At 37.7% G+C, this 25030-nt stretch overlaps 1 protein-coding gene across 2 annotated transcripts in view; it reads left to right on the top strand.

Moving 5' to 3' along the window:
- The first annotated feature begins 9819 nt into the window (after positions 1-9819).
- LOC149820191 (uncharacterized) overlaps positions 9820-25030 on the top strand; it is a 31121-nt gene continuing 15910 nt past the window's right edge. The window contains exons 1-2 of one of the 2 annotated variants that reach the window (XM_089982197.1): positions 9870-9947; positions 10060-10158. The gene's annotated coding sequence lies outside the window, so the exon portion shown is untranslated. Of the gene's footprint in view, positions 10159-25030 lie in introns of both variants that reach the window. The other variant, XM_089982198.1, reaches the window with a different exon arrangement.

Raw genomic sequence — 25030 nt, 5'->3', positions numbered from 1 at the left:
TATATATCCAAATCTATTGAATTTGTATGAGTTTATATTCAAAACCTAACTTCAGATGTTATTATCAAATTCAATATGATCCATATTAAAAATAGATCTCTATGCAAGCTTAAATAAAATCATGGATCATAAAAGATTTGACCATTATCCAAACACATATCCAATTCAAATAGATCTACACCACACATCTAATATTATACTTATCTAAATTTATTTGAGTCAAACCAGGACCCATATAAAATATATTATTAAGTCCAAATATCTAGCTTGATACTATCCAAATCTAACATAAACTCTAGATTAAATCTGAATTTATTTTTCATATCCGAGCAATTTTATTTTTTTGAATCTAACATAAAACCTAGATCAAATCTAGATCCATACAGTATATCTAGCATTATATTTTTTAGATTCATCTCTATAACGAATCTAGATCTATATCCCATATCCAGACATTATACTTGATATAATATCATTCAACTGGATCTAAACACATTCAATTGAATCTATTTTGATCCATACAAATTCAACCAAATCCAAAATATTTTACTGAATCCAACTAGGTCAATATCACCTTACTAGATTCAAACATTTGATCTAATAAATCCTAGCCAAGTTAAATTTGATCCATATAAACTAGATTAATACTAGGTCATACCAAATCCCAATTTAATATGATCCAAGCATAAACAAAACATAAAGCATACAAAAATCAATATGCAAGCACACAATATTTCAATATATATATATATATATGTGTGTGTGTGTGTGTGTGCTAAATATTCTTCTTTCATACCAAGGTAGAGATCCAAAGCAAATGATAATAGGGTCCAAAAATTTTACCAGATCCAACTAGGTTTATAAAAAACTACCTGTACCTACTAGATCTAATCCATATCCAAACCTGTTTGGATAAAACTTTGAGAGGTTTTAGCAAACCAAAATCGCTTTTTATCCAAAATCAGAAAAAGTTAGAATGTAGTTTCGAGTAAAAACAACAAACCCAAACCCTGATACAAAATATTCAAAAAAGTTTAAGTTAAACAAAAAAATGCTTGAGGTTTTCTAAAAAATCATAAAGTTCATAAGCCTGTTTAAAAAAAATACATTTTCAACCTTGTCTTAGATATTTTCTAGAGAACAGGGTTGTTTATAGAATTGCCCAAAAAAAGAAGCCCCAAAATATAATATTAATAAGTATTCATGATCAAATATAAAAAACTTGAAAATAAAAAAGAGAGGATTTCTCGATATTTCCAAACCCTAGCTGCCCACTCCTTACCCCTTTTTATTTTTTTCACCCACTCTTGTAAAAGGGAAAATTTTCCCCCTTTTACGAAAGGAGGAAAAACCTTAGAGAGAAGAAGAGAAGGTGGGGCAGTGGTTGTTGTCGTCACCGCTTTGGCCGCAAGTTTTTGCAACCGACTAGTGGAGGGACGTCCACCACCACCTTTGCAATCCTTTTCACTCTAGCATCAACGCTACTTCCTCTAAGAACCACCGCCACTGCCAGTTGTGACTCTGGCATGACCATGTGAAACTGACAACGGCTCTGCCTTTTTGGCAATCCTGTCCATCTCTCGCTCCACTACAAATGTTGTCGTGAGGTTCATGTTTGTCTATGCTCCATCATCAGCAAGGGTTCTCCAGCATCGGAATGGGTACTTGCTCGTTTGTTGTCGTCGAAAGGCAAGCAAGATTTCAACATGATTTGGTCGTGATGCACCAAAATCTGATGCAGTTGCACCACGTCAAGCCATTGGTTTTTAGGAAATCGAGTTCCTCCGAAAGAGTGGAGTTGGAGCTTACTTCGGATGTAAGCCCACTCCTAGGTATTATTCACATCTCTTTCTCTCTTACATATGATCAAAACAAATTGATCCATCTCTCTCAACAAGGCCTTGCAATCTAATTGTTGAGACTCTTCATCAATTCATCCCTAATAAACGTGATGTCGAGAAGAAGACATTTCTATCAATCTATGTATCTCTCTTCAAACCAAATCCAATACTTTTTTTTCTCAACATGATGTGCTTTTCTAGGGACAAATTTTGAAAAGATTCTCACGGACCTAGAGGATGTGAATGAAAAAGGTCCCTATTTTATTTTTGCCGCCACACACCGACAGTGAGAACCGCTAGGCACTACTATTCGACAAACATGCCCTTCCTACATCGGGCTCCCCTCCATGCATCTCCTCGCATCTTCTGTCAATTCCTACAAGCAGCACCATCAATCAAGCCCAGTTGTTCTTGGGTTTTCTGGCAAGGAGAACTTTATGAATATAGGGTACCACTGCATACACCAAAAGCCAAGGTCTGATACCATTGTTGAAATTTGGGATTGTGGTGTGCGCAGTGTGTGAGAGAGGAAAGAATAGAGATTGAGGATGGTGATTAATGATATGTTTAGGGGGGTTCCTTCTCAGTCCTACCTGCAATGCACAGGGGCTAGGGATTCATTGTCCTCTTCTAGGTAACTATTTTTCAGCTTTGAATGGTGTTTTTAATCTCATTTATTAGGTTATAATGGAGTTTTTAACTCACATTATATGAGTTACGAGCCCACCATCGTGCAAATCTTTGAATTTCAATGTGAGATTATAAGGCCACATTGGATTCTTTATCCAAATCCAACAAATGTCACATGTCACCAAGTTGACGAAAAGTCATAAGTTCAAAACACAGGTGACATCCCTTGTTGTAAGGTTAAAGTCGGGTGTACTCTCTCGTGGGCAAAGGAGGACCTCAAGGATTTTACCAACAGAAAGCCAACCAATGTGTGGTTGGTGATGGGGGTTTTCTCTTGAATTATCAACCAAAAAAAATGTATTACTAACTTTTAGTTAAAGTTTAATTTTATATTAAGAATAGTGTAAAGTTTAGGAGGAGTGAATGAAGTACATGATTTCATATTTGAATTGATCTATTGTGTACTCAACAAATTGAGAATTAAATAGCTTGGGCAATTGATACAAATTATTCAATGCTAAAATACTATTGACTCGCCTGGTCGGCACAACCTAAGAAACATCATGGTTGCTTTGCTCAGTTCACAAAGCCTAAGCCAAATCAAATTGACCACATTCACATAGTGAGAATGTTGACCAACTCGATGAAACTCATGTCATAATGAGGTTAATAAAATACATGGCATAATATATCCCTCATTGGATTGGTTGAATCAAAGTTAGGAACCCAAGAGTATACCTTCGGGCAGGAGAAAAAGTAAAACATAAGAAATCAGAATGAAATAATTTATTTTGTCCATAAATTGTTATTTCATTGGTATTATGCATTATATCATATTTATCATGTAAAATAAATGCAAACATGATTAGTAATGTAGATGTAAATTGTGCTTAATTCTAGTGTGTTGATATTGCATGATTTAGATGATATCTAAAATTGTGTCAATACCTATTTATGTGATTTGAATATTTGTGTTTACGTATTTTGGTGATTACTGATTGAGGCTGCAGACTTATGCCTCTACTTATAATATTACAGGTAATAAGTAGGCTGGAGGGTGATGACAGTAGGCTCGGGGTGGCGCCAAGAGGGTCATTATTCTTTATAACTTTGAGAAGGCTTGATATTTTATTATTTGTTTATTTGACTAAGTCATGTTAACTTTGATAATGTTTGAGACTAGTATTTAATTTATTTTAAATGCAAACAATTGTTTGATTTAGTTATTCTAGTCTTCTTATATGTGTTATATATGTAACCCGCCCAAGGCTTGAACCATATTTAAAAATAGTTTTTGTTGTGTTTCTTAAAAATCATGTCAAGTGGTTTAAAAAATATATATAAATTTTTGGTTTATAAAATTGGAGCGTTACGCACACACATATTCATCCATTTATAGTACCACATTTGTTATTTTAAACCACAAATTCATTCATGAGCATCCACATGTGCATGCATGTATTTAATGTCCTATAGTACATTATAATATCATATAACATCATGTTGCATATCAGCATATCATGTTGTGCATTCATACATCAAGGAGTCTAACATTATAACAAAAAATTAGAGTGTAACATTCAAAATTTTTTCACAAATGATGACATAATTTCTCAGGCTCAGTAGTCCCATACGCTACATAACAACATATTATGTATCCATCTGGTTCACCTCTGGAACCAAACCATGTTCGTCTAGTTTATACTTGGAACCATGACATGCTTTCAAGCACAAGTTCCCAATTCAAGACTTTTATTACATAATTTCTTAGTCATTAGAAATTCTACTATAATTCATACAAAATGATTTTGACCTTGATATTTTTACTATAGATTCATATACATGTTAACTGTATACAGGAAAAACTGAGACATCAACTCATTACAAATCAAGAATTAAAAATTTTATAAGCACAGATTGTTTTCTGTTCCCAGAATAGTCTTTCTCAAATCAGTCTTTTTAATATAAAACCAACCATAAATCATATATAATGAGTTAAATACTGATATTTTTATAGTGGATGGATTGATATGTTTGATTGAAGTTCACAAAAATTCAAGCATAAATTCATTTCTAACATAGAATTAAAAATCTCATAATACAAGCTATTTATATTAGTTAACACACTATTTTAAAAAAATTATAAGTTTTAAACTGAAATTCTATGATTTTTAATTTCCAAACTATGAGGAATTAGCCTCCAAGATTTTTATCGTGTGTTGTTATATATATAAACTAATATACATAAAAATAACACTCATAAATTCTTAATATTTTGGTAGATATGATTTTTATAAAGTTTTTCTGTCTTCATAGAACTCCTGCTAGAACAAGAGTCTTGTGTCAACTTGCAGAGCTCGTATCTCCCAAACCACGACTCATCTGTGTCTAAGATTTTTATTGGGCTTGATTCCATATATCTGAAACATGTTTATAATTTTACAGAATTTATGGGTTCACCATTTTAGAGAACCAGATTTATTTTTATAACTGGTTGAATCAAAATATATAAAACAACATGCAGTTTTAAGAAACGACAAGAACTTTATGATTTTCATAAAGAAAACATCAAGAACATGCATCCAATAATTTTGATCCATCAAGAATATATCATATTCAAGCTTGCACACATTAAATCATGTTGTAATCATAGAAATATAATTTATCACCTAGAACAATATCCAAAATCACACACAATCCCATAAAGAATACATTTTTCTTAAAAACACTTAAAAAAAGATTTTAGCTTATTAAAACCTTCATACTCAAAATTATATCAGTTCCTAGGTGGATCAAGGTTGATATGAATGCTGATACACATATGGAGATCTTCCCACAATATGCTCATATATCAAGGTTATAATGTACCTACCTCAAAATTAGAAAATCTATCATAAAAGACTCTTTTGTAAGTGTGAACATCAACCATATTCCTCCTCCTACGTATGCACCACCAAAATGTAACCACCACAACAAACTCCTCCAAGGTGGGGAATGTGGGAGGAAGAAGGAAGAGAGAGAGAGGTAGGAAGAGGAAAGAGTAATAGAAATAACTAGAGGGCGTGTGGGAGGAAAAGAGAGATCATTTTTATAATTTTCTTATGAGGTTTCTCAATATCATAAGGAAACTCCTCATAATTTCTATCCTATTTGAATTTTATTTGATTTCATTTAAATTTTATCTCAATTTTATGAATCATAGCTAATTAGGATTCCTACATGAAATAGAAAACTATTGACACATTAGCTAATTAGATTTCTTAATAAAATAAGAGATTTAATAGCTAGTTTGACTTTAAACTAATTAAGAATTTAATTAGCTATATTGAATCCTTACTATATGGACTCTAAATCCAAAAGGGGCCCTGTCTGAACCAATCTGGCTGTACGCAAGGAGAGTGACTCGATCCAGAAGACATCCCTGCAACCCCCTAAACCAAAATAATCCATTTGGTTCTAAAAAGGGATCTAAGGGCATTTTGGTTATTTTATATGATTTAATTTTATGGGATTTTATCCATCCATATCAAAAAATTAATATTGTTATGTAGTTATATTTTTATCTTTTATAATCACTCATTTGTATTTTTTTTTATTTTTTTAAGGTATTGTATTCTACATATCTAGATAGTTCTAGTACTCATTAGGATCTAATTATGGCATTAGAGGGTGTAAGGAATATAATGATAGTTTTATATTTTGTTTCAGCCATGGATTCAGATATTGGATCCAATTTTATCTTGAATATTGGTGGTCCAATCCATCCAGGTTGGAGCCCTCCTATTGGCCAATTCTTTTAAAGTACCATTGGCCAAAGTATGAGGTGACCGTTTTAGGGTTCAATCAAGTGTCAACCACCTCATCTCAAACCCATTGGCTCTTCTAGAGGTGCCACTCATATGGAGCTTTCCTCTCTCTTTTAGTAGCTCTCCATTGGCCAACCAAGAAGAGAGCAAGACAAAAAATTCAAAAGATGGCGCTTTATTGGCCTCTTGGAAGGTAGCCTCCCAAGAGACCAATGGGAGCCATAACCACTTTATTCTCTCCTTAAAAGGGCTCCAAAAAATTGCAAAAGGATATTTTTTGCTTCTTTGAAAACAAATTCTAGAAAAAGTTTGGAGAAGAAATTGTGATAAAGAATAGGCGATTTTCTTTAGTGGAACCCTAGTTGTGTGAAGGTGGTCTAGAGTATTGTTGATGCTGTTTGAGAATCCTTTTTGCTTCACCGTGAAATCCTACGGTACTTGGAGAAGTTGTTAAACCATGTGATTGTTGCTACCATTAGAGTCTTGAAGTTTGAAAACTGGTCTTGTTTCAAGCTTGTTCGTGTGAGCCTTGTGTGTGTGAACCTTCTTTATAGAACTATTGTTGTTGTTCATGGACCTTGGAGTTGTTTGTAACATTTTGTGGTAGTCATGAACTACATCTTTCATTTGGGTGTCTATTGAACTGATGATTTGTGGTGTTTGAGTTAACTGTCATTCATCTATTTTGGTTTGACTAAAAACTTGATTATTTTGCTGAACTTGTACTGTGAATGTTATTGAATCTTGGATTTGATATTTCATTATGATAGTTCTTAATTGAGTTCTGATTTTCTGTTTATTATATTTGAAATTTGCTGCATTTTAAAAGATTTCAGTTTTGAGAAATTGTTTTTACACTATCTTGTGTTTAGTGAATATCTCTCGTGTGTTGCTTGTATTTTGATCTAACCGGGGTTGGGTTAAGGAGAAAGGGATATTGCCAGAATTTTAAAAAAGAAATATCTCTCGTGCAGGTTGAACTTTAAGCACCTAAAGATAAAATAAAACTAAAATTTTGTGTGTTTGTGTTTGCTATTTGATTTTTCAAAATTCTAGTCGGTTTGAGCTAGTCACAATATTTTAGGTATATCTCTCTTGTTATGAATCGAAAAAATGCGTGCTTAAATTTGTTGGAAAGGTGATGGATTTTCCAACAACTTTAGTGTTCTATTAGTTGGCATATCTATTCCTATAAGCTTTGAAAATGGACCCAAACAAAGAGCTCTATCATTCCCATTAGGGGGGGCAAAACCTGACACGACTCGCCAACCCGCCTCTTAGGCGGGTTCAGGTTTGGAAAAAATGAACCCGTTTAATAAATGGGTCGACCCGCCTAACCCGTTTATTAAACGGGCCAAGTTTGTGTTAGGGGTATGCCAACCTGCCAACCCGGCTGACCCGTTTAATAAATGGGTTAGGCGGGTGGGTCAACTCGCCAACCTCCCAACCCGTCAACCCGACCCGTCAACCCACCAACTTGACCCGCAAACCTGAGAACCCGTTTACCTGACCCAACCCATTTATTAAATGGGTTGGCGGGTCGTGTCGGGTTACCCATTTATTAAACGGGCCGGGTTTGTGTTTGCCACAACCGATCCGTTCAATAAACGGGTCAGATTCGGGTTGAGATATGCTGACCTGCCAACCCGTCGGGTCGACCCGCCAACCCGACACGATTGCCACCCCTAATTCCCATGCCTGTGTTCTAGTTTATCAGTCAATCGTGGTATTTGTGCAATATCTCGTCACCCCATTGTAAAAAAATTGCGTTCTTAGATTCATTAAAAAAGATAGCAAATATATCTTCAAATTTTGTGTTCTGTCTGGCAACATATTCTATCCTTATAATCTCTAAAAATGGACTCGAAAAAAACAGGCAATTTTTTGAAAAACTCTCTTACTGGCCCGACAATTAGGTCTGATAAGCATTGTGTATCTCTGAATTTTGACATCAAAAAATTCTAATTTTTAGTGCATTGGAAAGATTATTCCATTCTCTACATTTTTTCAGTTCTGTGTTTTTTTAAAATCCATGATCTACTATGTCGAATTCCAGTAGTGAAAGTCCTTACCATATTTTCAAATTTTCAATTTGAAAGCTTTTGTAATAGAATAGTAGGTACAATATCTTGGTCGTGAACTGACTCGTGCTTGGTCTGTACTAGGCTCACATAGGGGAAGGCATCCCACCCTATGGGTTAAGCTTTCTTAATTAACTCAAATTAAATTTAAATTTAAATTAAAACTCAAATTCAAATTGAAATTAAATCTCAAATTGAAATCCAACTTCAAATTTAAATTAAATACCAAAATAAAATTCAAATTAACTTGAGATTCAAATTCAAATTTAAATGAAAATTTAAACCAAGTTTAAGATATAAAACTCATTTTTATTTATCAAATAATTATAAAAAATTCTCAGGTATTAAATTGGTGGTGTCTCTGCACCATCATGTTCACTTTTTTTATAGGATTTGCATATGAGGTACATTTATTTGCAAGTTAAAATTCACATTGAGGAGAGCCAACATTTTTGGCGAAGTTGATCCCTTCTCGGTAGAGAAAGAGAGCCAACATTTTTGGCGAAGTTGATCCCTTCTCGCTAGAGAAAGAAATATGTTCAACTTGCAAGCAGGGATCCCATATTTCCTACAACAAAAATCCGAATCCAATTCTACCCAAAAGCTTTGTCAAAAATCCGATGGATCCAAAGTATTTTGCCAAAAAAAATTGCAAACAGGTTATCAACATAGAACTTTGGGAGGCTGGATCAGGTGCAGTTACATTGCACATTTTTTATGTGTTGCACTTGAGCATCCTCCATCATTTCCATACAACCTATCAGATGTGGGCCCAATAGCAGACGGTGGGTGCTTAAGTGCAGCAGCACATTTGAAATTTGCAATGTGATTGCACTGACCTTTTTCCCAACTTTGGTAAGCCGCTTTGAACAATTAAAACATTGTTGATATTTGTGAATCTTGTGCTAATTTGTAGGTCAAATAATCTTGAGTTTTCTTCTTCTAATAAGACCTTAAATAGCAGGTTGAAGATAACACTAGATAAGATCAAGATAACACTAGATGATCGAAAGTAATCTAATCACAAAAAAGTATATTTTAGTTTTCTAGTTCTCGAATTGAACTATAGAGTAGTTGCTCTCTGAAAAACCTTACCATAATAGTGTAACATGATATTTTTTTATATTTACGTGGAGAAACTGTCCTTAGGATCAGAGACCTAGTGGCACGGGCTGTGCCTGCCATACTAACGATTACTGACTTGTCTGCATAAAACTCTGTGAACTTACCTCTTGCCTCCAGAGAGTCACTGCTTGCGGGCGACCTACGTTCAAATTTCATGAGCGTTACTCTTTGTGCAAGCCGAAGCCGAAGCCGAAGCCGAAGCCGAGAGCGAGCAATAAGCCATGAGTTTTACACTGCAAGGACAACAACGGCAAGTAGAGCCAGCACGACTGGGTATGTGATTCGGGCGATTTTTTAGTAAGAATAAAAAAAAAAAAACTAGAAAAATGTTGAGAAAGATTTTATCCTAAAAGGTGGGCACCCTGGTCGCCCCTCTGTCTCCCTCACCGCGCAATGCCTCCATCCTCTATCACAGTAGTCCTCCCCGTCTACTTGCTCACTCACTGTCGGCTTGGATTCGCATGGTGCTCTCTCTCTCTCTCCCCTTGGCGTCTACTCGCCCACTTAGGATTCGCTTGCTTCTGGTCGTGGCACATCCTTCCCATAATCATTCTGCATCTCTTTGCTGTTGGTCAGGGAGAATCGGACTCTGTCCTTTCATAGGCTGAATCAAAGACGACGGTGAAAAACAGGTCGGATTGTTGCCTCCAGGAATGGGGTTTTCTGTAAGGAAAGGTTAGTTTTCCTTCCTGTATTGATCCATTTATCAGTCTTGAATTGCTTTCTGTTTTTATGTCTTGATTAATGCACATGTTGATATTTGTTATTTTTTTTGCGATACACTGGTGTGCAAAGATCTCCAGCTTTCCTTTTTAGTTGATTGAGCTTTCATTTGGTCGGTTTCTTGTTTATTCAAAGCTACAATTTCAGGCATTGGGTAGGGTTTTTACCTTTAGATTGTTGATTCCTGTTCTCCCTATCAGATTTTATCAGATTTATCTACAACCCCGCCCCCCCATTTGATCTGTGCTTTTGTTTTGTTTATTGTGTTTCTTTTCGATTTTATTTTGGACGTTGTAAAAGATGATTATGCTTCACTGGATCTTTCTTCTAATCTTCAGGTCAGAAGTTTAATTGAATCTTGAATTGTTATAAGCGTCTACAAGCAAAAAATTGCCTGTTTATAAAGATTTTGGCTGTTACATTTGATTTCAAGAATGGCCTTAATATTCTCCTTTCAAAATTGAAGATGTTTGGGAGAGCTGGTTGACCCCCCATTTGATGACACCCACAAGGAGGGAAATGTCGCATGCTTCATGGAAATTAAGTTCTTCCTCTCTTGATTAAGTTGTTCTAATATTGACAGTGATGACGCTGTGTTCTTTCATGTTGAGTGTAAACTATATGGGGAGAGAGGGAGTGTTACAACCCTATTCGGGGCCTCTCGAGCCCGGGTTCGTGGACGTTAGTTCACAGAGGAAAATTACTCTAATAATCTCAAAACAACCTAAAAACTATAAATTTTTTTTCTTCATTTAATAATGGAAGGTCCATGCATTCATTTTTACAATATCATAACCATCCAATTACATAAGCAAAATGAACTATAATTCTGAATAGTCTGTTACTAAGTCCGGTGAGTGACAACAATTTCTGAACCTACAGTTGTAATCAAAGGAAGGAGGTGAGTTTACAACCTAGTAAGATTCTATTTACAAATAAACATGATCGTTACCACTGTAGTGAGCTCTAAGCTCCTAGTCTTAGTTTAATTTGCTAAATATGAACAAATGTTATTTATGAGTTTTATCTCATTTTTACCATATCTCTAACATTATTCTCAAACACATCTTCTACTCTAATAAGCTATTTCAGATATAGCTTCTTCGGGCATAGCAATCCATGTAAACAACTTAGAGTCTACAATGTTGTCCATACATATAAATCACTCACAACAACGTAGACCAAACCAACCCAGATTACTGACACAGGTGCTGCATCTGTTCGCCGGTTACAAGTCGGGAGCTCAAGAGCTCAATCGGTAGCTAGTTGAAGAGTCAGGGTAGCTATACATGCCCCCAAGGTTTTGTGGTTCATGCTACATCCTAGATGTGTCTAGTGGATAATGTTTTAACCCCTAAGGGTCACCTTGGAACGTCTGAGATATTCTCAAGTTACTCACGAGGTATACACCTCAACATTGCCCCATACCATGCCTCCTATTAGAGTTTTCCATCATGTTTTGTGTGGTCCTCCTATACACAATTTTCTCTCAATATTTACATCTTTAAGTTAGTGCGTTATACAATCATCAATGTATGTTCACTGACCACTTTGTAACACATGTTCACATGTTTGAACTGTTAAGGATGACAACCCGCCACATATTAATTCACAACACTTACAATGTTCCCTTGCGACTTATATTATAAAGTTGCGCTTAGAGTCTGTGTTGCTTTTGTTGAGTCTGATGTAAGCTGCCCGGTTCAGGTGAATCAATACCCCGAAGGGGCAGCCCGTATGCTTGAACTGTAATAGCCCTCGGGCAAAATTGTGAATGAATTAAATGCGTTGAGTTTTCTTTTGTTCACCCTCGTTGTGATTGCTTCTTGTGATTGCAATTCTTCTCCCTCTATTCTCTATTGCACTTTGATTACAAGCTTCTGTGATTGGCAAACGAGCTGACAAGTAGGTTTGCGGCGGTAAGGAATGACCGTTATGTCGCGCTGGCCCATTGAAGGAAATAGGCCCGTGACAAGTGGTACTAGAGCCCGTTCTCCTGTTAGGGAAGGGACTCCGCAGTCGGTGTCGACAGACACGCTGACATGCTGCGATTTGTGAGCAAGACATCATGACGCCTTATCAAAACCTGCGCAACACCAAAGACAAGGCAATTGCCGAAGCTGAGGAAATGGGTTTACCTCGGGGCCAAGAAGAGATGGCTGTAACTGTCAATAAGCTGGTGGAAGATGTGACTTTGCACAAGAAAACGATTTCACATGCAGTTGAATCATTCAGTGGTCTGAATGATATGGTGGCGAGCCTGCAAGAGCAGGTGAATTTACAGATGGGGCAGATCATTTTGCTGACGACAACAGTGACTGACTTGCAGACTGAAGTAGGGGAGCTTCAATTGAAAAATCACACATTACAGCGGTCAGTAACCCTAAATGAGGGAAATGGTGAGAGGCCATCAAGGATTGATGTACCAAGACCAGTAAAGTTCAATGGTTCTTAAGACAACAAGGCCATTGAAAACTTTTTGTTCCAAGTAGTCATTGGATATTCAAAATGTGATACTTGAAGATCTCAGGATAAAGGCTGCAACTGCGTTACTAGATGGTGATGCTATCGCTTGGTGGAGGTGGAAGTGCAGTGACATGGAGAGGGGTCAATGCGTGATAGACACCTTTGACGACTTCAAAATGAAGTTGCACAACTACTTCATGCCAAGGAATGCGCAGAAGCAGGCGTACCGGATGGTTCATGAACTTAAACATACTGGTTCGTTGCAAGACTATGTCAGAACGTCCAGATGCTCATGCCGGAGGTGCCTAACATGCCAGAAGACGACAAGCTCAACTGGTTCATTGTGGGACTTCAACCATGGGCACAGTCTGAAGTGGAAAGGAGCAACCCCCGTATTTTGGAAGATGCATATGTGGCGGTCGAGCGCTTAGTTGACACTCAGCGCAAGCCTTTCACCTCATCAACCAAAGTCGGGAAAAAACCTGACCACGGAGGCAAGAAGGACGAGCGATGCAACGACAAAGGTGAGGCGTCGACACGCCATCAATACAATAAGAAACAAAACTGCCCAAAGTATAACAACAACAAGGGTGCAGTTGTGACATGTCGGTTCTGTGGCGATAGGCATATCGCCAGGCAATGCCCCAAGCGCCTCGTGAAGGACGATGGGCAAGCAAACGCAACGCATGAGGAATGCAGTGATACCGAATGCAGTGACACTGAGGCTATTCAACCGTGGATGAGAGCCATGCGGTCGATCAATGCAGCTAGAAGTTACGCAGTTGAGAACATGCAAGTTAGCAAATAACTGATGTATCTCGAAGTCATTACGAATGAAAAGTTTACTTCAACTATGGTAGACTCCGGGGCCACACACAACTTTATCTCGCGGGAAGAGGCAGAGCGGTTGAGCTTGAATCCCGGGCCAAAGCAGAGGACCATGAAAACGGTAAACTCTGAGGCCAAGCCCATCCTTGGTGAAGCAAGAGATATGGCTATCCAAGTGGGGAGTTGGGCCGACAAAGTTAAGTTCTCTTTGGTGTCTCTGGACGATTTTAAGATGATTCTGGGTATAGAGTTTCTGCGGAGCCAGAATGTTATGATGCTGCCAAAGTTTAACACGTTGACGATTATGGGGCCAAACCTGTTCCACACAGTGCAGTGCCTTACACAGAAAGGCAAGTCTTCAGTGTTATCAGCGATGCAACTGAAAAAAGGGTGTCAAGCATGAGGAGTAGACGTTCTTAGTTGCTGTGCGTGCAGAAGAAGGGAAGGTAGAAGTAGCAGTGCCGCCGACCCTAACCTCACTATTGGAGGAGTTTCGGGGGGTGATGCCTCCGGAATTGCCAAGGCGTCTTCCACCAAGACGTGAGGTCGACCACAAGATTGAGTTGACCTTGGGAGCGAAGCCTCCCGCAATGGTTCCATATCGCATGGGACCAACTGAACTGAAGGAGCTGTGCAGATAGCTAGACGAGATGTTGAATGCAACCATTGTTCGTCCATCGAAAGCTTCATTTGGCGCTCCAGTCCTTTTTCAGATGAAACATGACGACTCCAAATGGTTATGTGTGGATTACCGTGCTTTGAACAAAGTCACGGTGAAGAACAAGTACCTATTGTCATTGATAGCGGACTTGTTCGATCAGCTAGGCAGTGCCTGTATCTTTTTCAAGTTAGATCTGCGATCGAGTTACTGACAAGTGAGGATTGCTGAAGGTGATGAGCCGAAGACAACTTGCGTCACCCGCTATGGTGCTTACAAATTCATAGTAATGCCATTCGGGTTGACAAATGCTCTAGCTACTTTTACGACTTTAATGAATCAGATTTTCTACCCTTACTTAGACAAGTTCATGATAGTTTACCTGGATGACATGGAGGAACATGTCGGGCACTTGCGAACAGTGTTTCAAGTGCTGAAGGAGAATAACCTTTGTGTCAAACAAGAGAAGTGTCTCTTCGAACAAGAGGAGATCAACTTCCTTGGCCACGTTGTGGGGCGTGGTGTGCTGCGTATGGATAGGAAAAAGATAAGGGCCATCCAAGAATGAGTTCCGCCAAGTAAAGTGCTAGAATTGCGGTTATTCCTTGGTTTGACGAACTACTATCGGCGTTTCATCGAAGGCTATTCCCTCATTGCTGCGTCCTTCACCGATTTGTTAAAGAAAAATCGGGTATGGCTCTGGACAGGAGCGTATCAAGATGCCTTCGATAACTTGAAGAAAGTCTTAGTGAGGGAGCCAGTGCTACGACTGCCCGATCATTTGAAACTCTTTGAAGTTCACACGAATGTCTCAGACTTTACCATTGACGAAGTTATTATGCAAGATGGCCATCTGATCGCATATGAGAGTCGCAAGCTAAAGGGTGCAGAGAGGCGTTACACAGTGTACGAACGTGAGATGACTGCCATTGTGTATTGCCTCAGGACCTGGCGACACTACCTCTTGGGTGACGAGTTCGTCATCAAGACGGACAATGTAGCCACGAGCTATTTTTAGACACAGAAGAAGCTGACGCTTAAACAAGCTCGGTGGCAGATGTTTTTGGTTGAGTTCGACTTTGCCTTGGAGTATAAGGTTGAAAAGACCAATGTTGTGGTGGACGCCCTGAGCTGTAGGGCTGAACTGGCAGTTGCGCGCGCGGAGCCTTCTGAAGTGCATTTGGGGGCGCATTGCTTAGCTGCATCCGCGAAGGTACGCAGCAGGATTCGACTGCACAATATCTTGTTTCTCTGGCACATGCAAGGAAGACTCAGCGATTTTGGCTACAGGATGACCTCCTCGTGACAAAAAGGGGACGCATCTTCGTGCCGCGGTGGGGAAGCCTCCGTCGAGAACTACTTAAGGAGTGCCATGATACACTATAGGCCGACCATCCTGGTCATGAGCGGACCTTAGCACTCCTTGAGCGCGGTTACTATTGGCCACAGATGAGGGACGACGTTGAGGGGTATGTGCGGACAATGCCTCATCTGCCAACAAGATAAGGGGACAAACCAGAAGGCTGTCAGTCTCCTTGAGCCTCTACCAATTCCAGAAGGTCCTTGAGATAGCATCTCCATGGACTTCATTGTTAATTTTCTAAAGGTAGAGGGCCTCAGTTATATTTTGGTTGTGGTGGATCGTTTATCAAAGTATGACACCTTCATCTCAGCTTCTAAAGAGTGTCCTGCAGAGAAGATTGCAGAGTTGTTTGAAAGCATGTGGTGAAACATTGAGGCATACCAAAGAGCATTGTGAGTGACCGCGATGCTCGATTCACGAGCAAGTTCTGGTGTGAAGTATTTCGACTACTTGGCTCTGATTTGCTGTTTTCAACAAGCTTTCATCAACAGACAAATGGGCAGACAGAGTGCATCAACGGGATACTTGAGCAGTACCTTAGGCATTTTGTTAGTGCCAATAAAAAAAATTGGGTGAAGCTCCTTGACGTGACACAATTTTGTTACAATATGCAGAAGAGCGAGTCTTCAGGCCACAACCCGTTTGAGATAGCCATGGGGTAACAACCACTGACCCCGCACACTGTTGCCGCAGAAGAAAAGGGAAGGCCATCCTTCACCTATCAATTTGTTCACTACTGACATAAGCAGAATGAGTTGGCGAATGCATTCTTACACAAGGCGGCAAAGAGAATGAAGAAGTGGACGGACAAGCATCGTCGGCCCGCTGGGTTCCAAGTTGGGGACCAAGTGTTGGTGAAGTTATATCCAGGACGCATAGGCATATTCTGCCGGCGACACCGTGGACTGCTCAGAAAGTATGAGGGACCCTTCACCATCACAGAGAAGGTGGGCAAGCTGTCATATAAGTTGGAGTTGCCCCCAGACTTCAAGGTGCACCTGGTGTTCCACGTGTGCAACCTCAAGTAGTTCTATTCAGATGATGGAAATCCGAAACGCAGCATCCCACAACGCGTTCCCATTATGCAGAGGGTCCCAACAGCACAATGGGCCGAGAAGTACCTCAGTAAGATCCTTCGTCACAAGGTTAAATACTTGGGCGAGATGAAGAAATATCTAGTGTAGTGGGAGGAACCAACGGAACCAACGTGGAAGCCTGCATTTCGAATGAACAACCGCTACCCGGCTGAAGTCAGGGCTTACCATGAAACAGATGGTGCTAAGGACGACACATGATTTGAAGGGGGAGCATGTTCCCTTACGACTTACATTGTAAAGTTGCACTTAGAGTCTGTTTTGCTTTTGTTGAGTCTGATGTAAGTTGCCCAGTTCAGGTGAATCAATACCCCCAAGGGGCAGCCCGTATGCTTGAATTGTAATAACTCTCGGGCAAAATTGTGAATGAATTAAATGCGTTGAGCTTTCTTTTGGTAACCCTTGTTGTGATTGCAATTCTTCTCCCTCTATTCTCTCTTGCTCTCTTGCACTCTGATTACAAGCTTCTGCGACTGGCAAGCGAGCTTACAAGTAGGCTTGCAGCGGTAAGGAAGGACCGTCGTGCCGCGCTGACCCATTGAAGGAAATAGGCCCGTGACATACAATGTCCCTCTTAAGATATAAGCATGACATTCTCCAGGGTAATACCTACCCTAAGACTTTGAAACTCTACTCTCAATTCTCACATAACACATCAATCTCCATGAAATCATGTCATGCCACATTTATATCATAAATCATTAAATATGCATGATCAGGTTTAAGCATCACACTTGAACTGTATAGATTTCTAAGCATGCAAAATAGTGTCTATTCACAATGAACAAACTAGGATACTTAAAGCACTTGAAATCACATGGAAAGATGCCTAAACTAGATAGCATACCAAAGGTAAAATAGTCTTTTTGCTCTTTCGATCAATCATAGCGACATCTATGTCGTCTCTACACCACTTCTCTACACCATGTCAACTTCGTATTAAATTTTGGATCCAAATTCACACTGATTTCAAAATAGATCACTTAGGTTTTTCAACCAAAATTCTAACTGGATTTTGGATCCGGTATGCTCAATCCAAATCTATTAGTGATGGTTTGGGACATGCATGGTGTCTATGCTGGACATTATTGGATTTGGACTAAACTCCACTAAGTTCACTTAATTTCGAATCTACTTGGGTGTCTGAGATCCGACTTGAGTTTTTTTGGGTCCAAATTGGGATCCAATTCATAATGGAAAAATTGAGGTCTTCGCTATCTCGATTTTTTCACCGCACCCAATCAATCACGCACACACATATCTTTATATACATCAAAAGTTCGATTTGTCTCGGTCTAGACTGAGTCGGTCTGACCCATATTGGGCTCGACTTTGGTCTGAACCGAATCGGTCCATAAATACAAACCCGACTCGGTCTACCCAGGCCCGAGTCAGTTTGCTAAACTAATTCAGACCTGACTCGGTCCGAACAGACCGAGACAGTCTGTCACAATACACAGACCCTGACTCAATCTGTCCAGACCGAGTTGGTCTATTGAAAAACACAGACCCGACTCAGTTCGTCTAGACTGAGTCAGTCTGTTGATTTACATAGATCGAGTCATTATGTCAAACAATTTTTTTTTTGTTTGGCTTGTTCTGGGCATGCCCAGACTGAGCCTACTTGGTCAGGTTGATGAGGCTCAGTCTGGTTTGCCTAGACCAAAGGCCGATTTGGTATGCAGAATCGCAGACCGAGTCTGCCTCAAACGAAACCCTCGACAGTTCCAGCAATGCTTATTGCCGGATTGTTGTTAGGTCCATTGAAAAGGGGTGGCACCGCTGGCGATCTCCGATCGCCGACGGATGCCGCTCCATCTCCCCCCTTCCGGTGGTGGTAGCATAGGGAGACCCTATCCCACTCCATCGGTGGAAAAAAATGCAGAGACAGGGTTTCTCTTGTCTCTGTACCACCGAAACTTGCCGGCAACTAGGGAGTTGTTGACGATTTCCTGTAAATGTCATACATAAAAATAGGAAAAAGGATGAGGGAGGGGGACTTACCTGTCGGTCGGTGGTTTGCTCCTCCTCCTCTCCTTCTTCCGTTCTCGCTCTTCTCTCCCTCTCTCTTAGTAGTCAAATGGGGAAGAGCCCCCCCCCCCCCCCGTGGCTTTTATAGCCATGGGGAGTCGGTTACTCCCCCCATTGTCGCCCATTTTCAAATTAACAGGGGGAACTGTTCCCCTTCCCCTTTCCTCTCCCAAGATCGAGTTCGTGGGAGAGGAAGGGGGCGTCAGTTCCCCCTTCTCCCGTAACCGCCCCACGACGGGGATAGTGTTAGAGAGAGATATTGAGTTTTCAAATAAACAATCAAACATTAGAAAAATTAAAATCTGGATAATTTTCTAGGAATTTCAAGTGCATAAAAACACCACTTTTCCAGAACTTGAAAAAACCGAAATTTTAAAAATTTGAAAACTAGAAAACTAGAAAACTAGAAAACTAGAAAACCAAGAAAACTAAGGGAAGCTTGCAGTTCATCACATCCGCATATATCTAAGAGAGTCATTCAAAACATTTCAATTTTGTCATAATATTTTCAAAAGTCGATGTAATCATGAAAGAGTTGCAATATTTCAAAAGTAACATCTATTAAAAAATACCGTGATCAGTGTTATAAAAAATGTGCCTTAAGGCACAAAACGCGCGTCTCGCCTTGAGGCATGACCCTCCTTGCCTCAAGGCGCAAGCCTGAGGTGCCAATTTTTTTTTTTTTACAACAGGATTTCTGAGACATGATAAAAAAGATTTTTGTAGGTTAATCTCATATATTTTCTAGTTATTTCAGTTATGTAATCAATTTCTTAGTATATTACTATATTTTAACTTTTGTTGGTTAATCTCGTATATTTTTCAGTTATTTTTGTTATGTAATCAATTTCTTAGTATATTTTAACTTTTGTTGGTTAATCTCATATATTTTCCAGTTATGTAATCAGTTTTTAGTTACTTTTATATGTTAATCTCATATTTTTTAGAATAATGTCATATATTTTAACTTTTGTAGGTTGATCTCATATATTTTCCAGTTATTTCAGTTATGTAATCAATTTCTTAGTATATTTTAACTTTTGTTGGTTAATCTCATATATTTTCCAGTTATGTAATCAGTTTTTTAGTTACTTTTATATGTTAATCTCATATTTTTTAGAATAATCTCATATATTTTAACTTTTGTAGGTTAATCTCATATATTTTCCAGTTATTTCAGTTATGTAATCAGTTTCTTAGTATATTTTAACTTTTATTGGTTAATCTCATATATTTTTTAGTTATGTAATTAGTTTTTTAGTTACTTTTATATGTTAATCTCATATTTTTTAGAATAATCTCATATATTTTAACTTTTGTTGGTTAATCTCATATATTTTCCAGTTATGTAATCGGTTTCTTAGTATATTTTATCTTTTGTTGGTTAATCTCATATATTTTCCAGTTATATAATCAGTTTTTTAGTTTCTTTTATATGTTAATCTCATATTTTTTAGAATAATTTCATATATTTTAACTTTTGTAGGTTAATCTCATATATTTTCTAGTTATTTCAGTTATGTAATCAATTTCTTAGTATATTTTAACTTTTGTTGGTTAATCTCATATATTTTCCAATTATGTAATCAGTTTTTAGTTACTTTTATATGTTAATCTCATATTTTTTAGAATAATGTCATATATTTTAACTTTTGTAGGTTAATCTCATATATTTTCCAGTTATTTCAGTTATCTAATCAGTTTCTTACTATATTTTAACTTTTGTTGGTTAATCTCATATATTTTCCAGTTATGTAATCAGTTTTTTAGTTACTTTTATATGTTAATCTCATATTTTTTAGAATAATCTCATATATTTTAACTTTTGTTGGTTAATCTCATATATTTTAACTTTCGTTAGTTAATCTCATATATTTTTCAGTTATGTAATCAGTTTCTTAGTATATTTTATCTTTTGTTGGTTAATCTCATATATTTTCCAGTTATATAATCAATTTTTTAGTTACTTTTATATGTTAATCTCATATTTTTTAGAATAATCTCATATATTTTAACTTTTGTAGGTTAATCTCATATATTTTCTGGTTATTTCAGTTATGTAATCAGTTTCTTAGTATATTTTAACTTTTTTTGGTTAATCTCATATATTTTTTATTTATGTAATAAGTTTTTTAGTTAATTTTATATGTTAATCTCATATTTTTCAGTATTTATTTGAGATTTTCTATTTCTTATTGGTTGTTATTTCATCAATAAAGCATTTCTTTATTTCTTTATATTTTTAGATATTTTTTTTTTATAATTTTTTTAAAGTTTTCAAAAAAAATATTCGAGGCTTACGCTTTATGCCTTGAGGTTTACTGTAACAATCCCAACTCATGCCCTTTGAAAATGTGATTTTTTTTAAACCATTGCGAAAATCTTCCAAGAAACCAGGGGCCTTTAGAATTCCACTCTCAATTGGATAACCAAACACCACAATAGAGCTTACACTTATCATCCATACCAAACCAAACCGTTATTGAAAGAATAAGTGATAAGTCTCGAAACAATTGCATAATTGAAATTCAGAGTGCATAGAGAACCAAATGTAAAAGAAAAATAAAGAAGACTAAGCCACACTGTCTCTTTGTGAATTGTTTAGCAAAAACGTGACACCCATAACTCTCGTAGAGGCTAGTCGCTTTACTGATCTCCTACGGTTGCGAAAAACCACGAAAAACCACCAAAAGAGGGTGTCAGAAATTCAAAGAATTCTGCGTACGAATTCCTCTAATGAAATAAATGAGCATAAATAATACAAATAAGAATTCATGCAATATTTTAGAGGTATGCAATTATGATAAATTCGTAATTCAATTAAGCATTCATGCATTAAATATAATTATTAAGCATGAAGAAACATTTAATAAATAGGAAAGGATATGAATGCTTTGAACCTCACCGAGGACATGACATTTGATAGAAATGATTGGAGGAAAAGGATTCATGTGGAAGACCCAAAATGAATTTCTTTTTTGGTTCATATCGCTGACCCCAATTGTTTTGGGATGAAGGCGTAGTTGTTTTTTTTATTTTTATGAAGAAACATTTAATAAATAACATGGATCACAATTTAAGCAATGCAATCATTTAACATGCATTAAGGAACAACATTAAGTATTCACCAACATTTAACAGTTAAAAAAATAGGAATATGCATGACTTCAGTGTAATGCATGAGTAAATTATTTTCTTTTATTAGAATTTTCTTTCCATATGCATGTCTTTATTAAATGCACAAATTTAAGTTCCTCTTTTTAATTACCGTTGCCCGTGAATACACCAAACGGGTAAAATCCCCGAGGTCAAGTTAGGTTCCCAGGGTAGCTTAGCATACAATTTGTATTTTATTACTGGGTTTCAAACTTAACCCTCGACCGAAACAACCTTTGGAACATTAGACCATCTATCTAATATCGGGGACAACATGGACCACCCATTCACAAGTGTCACTTTTCTTGGTATACTAAAACAACAGCTGTGTCTACGTACCACCCCCAGACAAAGTGAGAGACTCTCCTTAAAACCGTGGCCAGGAGAAAGAACTTCAATATCGGGTTCATGGGCAATAACAATGCACAAAGAGTTTTTGTATCCTCATGGTTTTCCCAAAACTGCAACTCCAAGAGTTTCGTACTCTCAACGAGACATCTTAGAAAGTACATTACACTGTTATTTTATTTTTATTAGATTATTATTATCTCATTTCTTTAATTTGCAACTCAGCATGCAAACAAAGACAACAACTCGCATCTACCCCTATGAGAGCCATCACGGGACTCTCGCCTGTGGAAACACTAGAACAGTGCAATACAATGCAATAAAAATAAATGTGATTTTTGCAATGCATTTATAAGTAATAAAGGAGCAAACCACGACTCGAGGCTCTCTAGGCTTACGATGATTCATTTCGATCATCAATGCAGCATATGCAAAAACCATAACAGTGTGCAATATAGGCAACGATATTAACATGTTTCCAAATGCATAATCATTTATACAAATTTAATAATGTGCATGAGCCACCATACTCATATACACATACCTTGTTATTCTTGATCCTAAAGAGCAATATTTTCGATTCTCATGAACAAATCAAGCATGTGATAGTTAAACTTTAAATTCAATAAGTTTGACACATCATGCCCAATGCGATATAGATGATTCCACTGGGATTTCGCAAGATTGAAATAGTAGTCAGCAGACCACTAGTGTTATTGCTTAGTGGGACGACAAAGACAACCAACCACTAGATGGGGTTCAATAATAAATCAACAATTAGAACATTAACGCAGGAGTCTGATAATAGATTTAAAGGATTTAATGGTATTTACAGAACAGTGCTTGCGAACAACGCATACACAACATTCATTCAAGACATGTAACTAATGACTAATTTTGCAACATTGATGACAGGAAACAAAACATTTTTTTCTGTTCAGTCCAAACAAAGGAAACACTGATAACATTTGATTGCTAAATAGATTTTTCCATTGATCAATAATCTAAACTTATTTATATACTGTAAATCAAATTCAGTCACTTAGAGAAAACACTAAAAATATGAGGTGAATAATAAAAATTCATCACCAAGAAATTACACCAATCTACAATGCAATATCAGCAAGCATGAGCTTGCTTACAAGGTAGCTATCCAGGCTACTTAAAATGAAATTCTACCTTCCTAATGTTGCTTACTCTTCTTCACTCAATTTCATATATTTCGATAATTTCAAGGACCCAAACACCTACGAAACATCTCTTCTCAATGGCATCCATAAATAGGTACACTACCTCTCACAACTAAAACCAAATAATACCAATTTTTCCTTTCCCAAGGATTATAACTTGATAAAACAGTTTGCAAATTTTTTTTTATAGTTACCTCTGATTGTTTTTTTGACTCTTCAGTTGCTTCTAATCTCAAACAGAAATTTAAGCCCAAGTATTACTGATTTAAGGAATATCTTTCTTTCCGTAGTGACAATGATAAACTAGAACCCAAACGCAGGAAGGAATGACTTTCTGATATTCTTTCAAGTGCAGTAAAAACAAAGATTTTTAAACCCATGTCTTTCTTTTTTTCTTTTCTTTTTTTTCAATTAGCCCTCTGGCAGTCGAAATCCCCAAATATGCGATTTGGGGTTTCCGACAGCTCTCGCAGTGTACCCCTTATTGCTCAGCAAAACGAAACTCCCTACATCGACGATCTGAAATCCCCAAATCTGTCGATTTGGGGTTTCCGACACCTCAAGCCCCCAAATCTGCCTCTCACTAAGGATTTCCGGCAACCACATGGCTGAAATCGAACCCCTCAAAACAAGCATTTGTTTTGCCATCCACGGAAACCCACACACACATCGCTCAACATATGGGGACCCTACAGAACAAAAACAGGAAATCCTACTATCTCAATCCTTTCATATATCCTAGAGTAGATCTAGAGATCTACTCCTTTTCCAATGGATTTCCATCTAAAACATACATGGAAAGCCCACCTATACTCGATTTCTCAGTCGAAGTCAAGAGAGGAGACCTGTACCTCAGAATCAGCGCTTTGGAGGCAGTTGCTGCTAGAGTCGGGTCCTTCGTCTTCGATTGCTCTGTCGCTGAGCAAGGATTCAAGAGGGAGATAGAGAGGGAGGAAAAGAGGAGAGCGAGAAGAAGAGGAGAGGGATAGAGAGTGCAGGAGTAAGAGAGGAGAGTGCGAGGAAGGGGTTCGGGGGACCCCATTTTGTAGGAGGGTGCCCGAAAAGGGAGGAGTCTCCTACCGGCGGCTGCGCACACCCTCCTCATCCTCAACTCCATCGCCTCCTGTTAGGGTTCTTTCAGAACCCTAATGGGTTTTATCGGGGTAGCACAACGTTACGCTGTGTTTTAAAAAAAGAAACCCCATTTTGTTTTGTTTTTTTTCCTACGGAGCACGGACCGTGCCCGGACCCAGGATCCAGACATGATCGGGATCCGCGGCATCCCTATGCGGTGTGGATCCGCAGGTTGGATGCAAATGGATCCAACTGCGGGTCCGCGTATTAACAAGATATATATATATATATATATGTATATATTATCTTTAATATTATTTATATATATGTGATATTAATTATATATAGACCCCTCTATGGGTCTTGGATCCCAGGCCCAATTCAAACAAATTACGTATTATATACAAAATAATTCAAATTATCGAAAAAAAATAAGGTTATTACACTTACGCCTCGCCTCGGTTTTTGGTGGAGCATTTCGCTACGCCTCAACGCTTTTCACAACACTGATAATGATATTAACATGATAAAACGAATTTTCTTATTGTTTTATATCTGATCATCTTTTCTAAGTTTTGCTGTAATTTTTATATTTTACTATTTTATATTTACCAAT

Source organism: Nuphar pumila, chromosome 12 (genome assembly GCF_984573655.1).
Source record: "Nuphar pumila chromosome 12, dmNupPumi1.hap1.1, whole genome shotgun sequence".
NCBI classification, from domain to species: Eukaryota; Viridiplantae; Streptophyta; class Magnoliopsida; order Nymphaeales; family Nymphaeaceae; genus Nuphar; species Nuphar pumila.
This window is presented reverse-complemented; position numbering and strand designations above follow the sequence as displayed.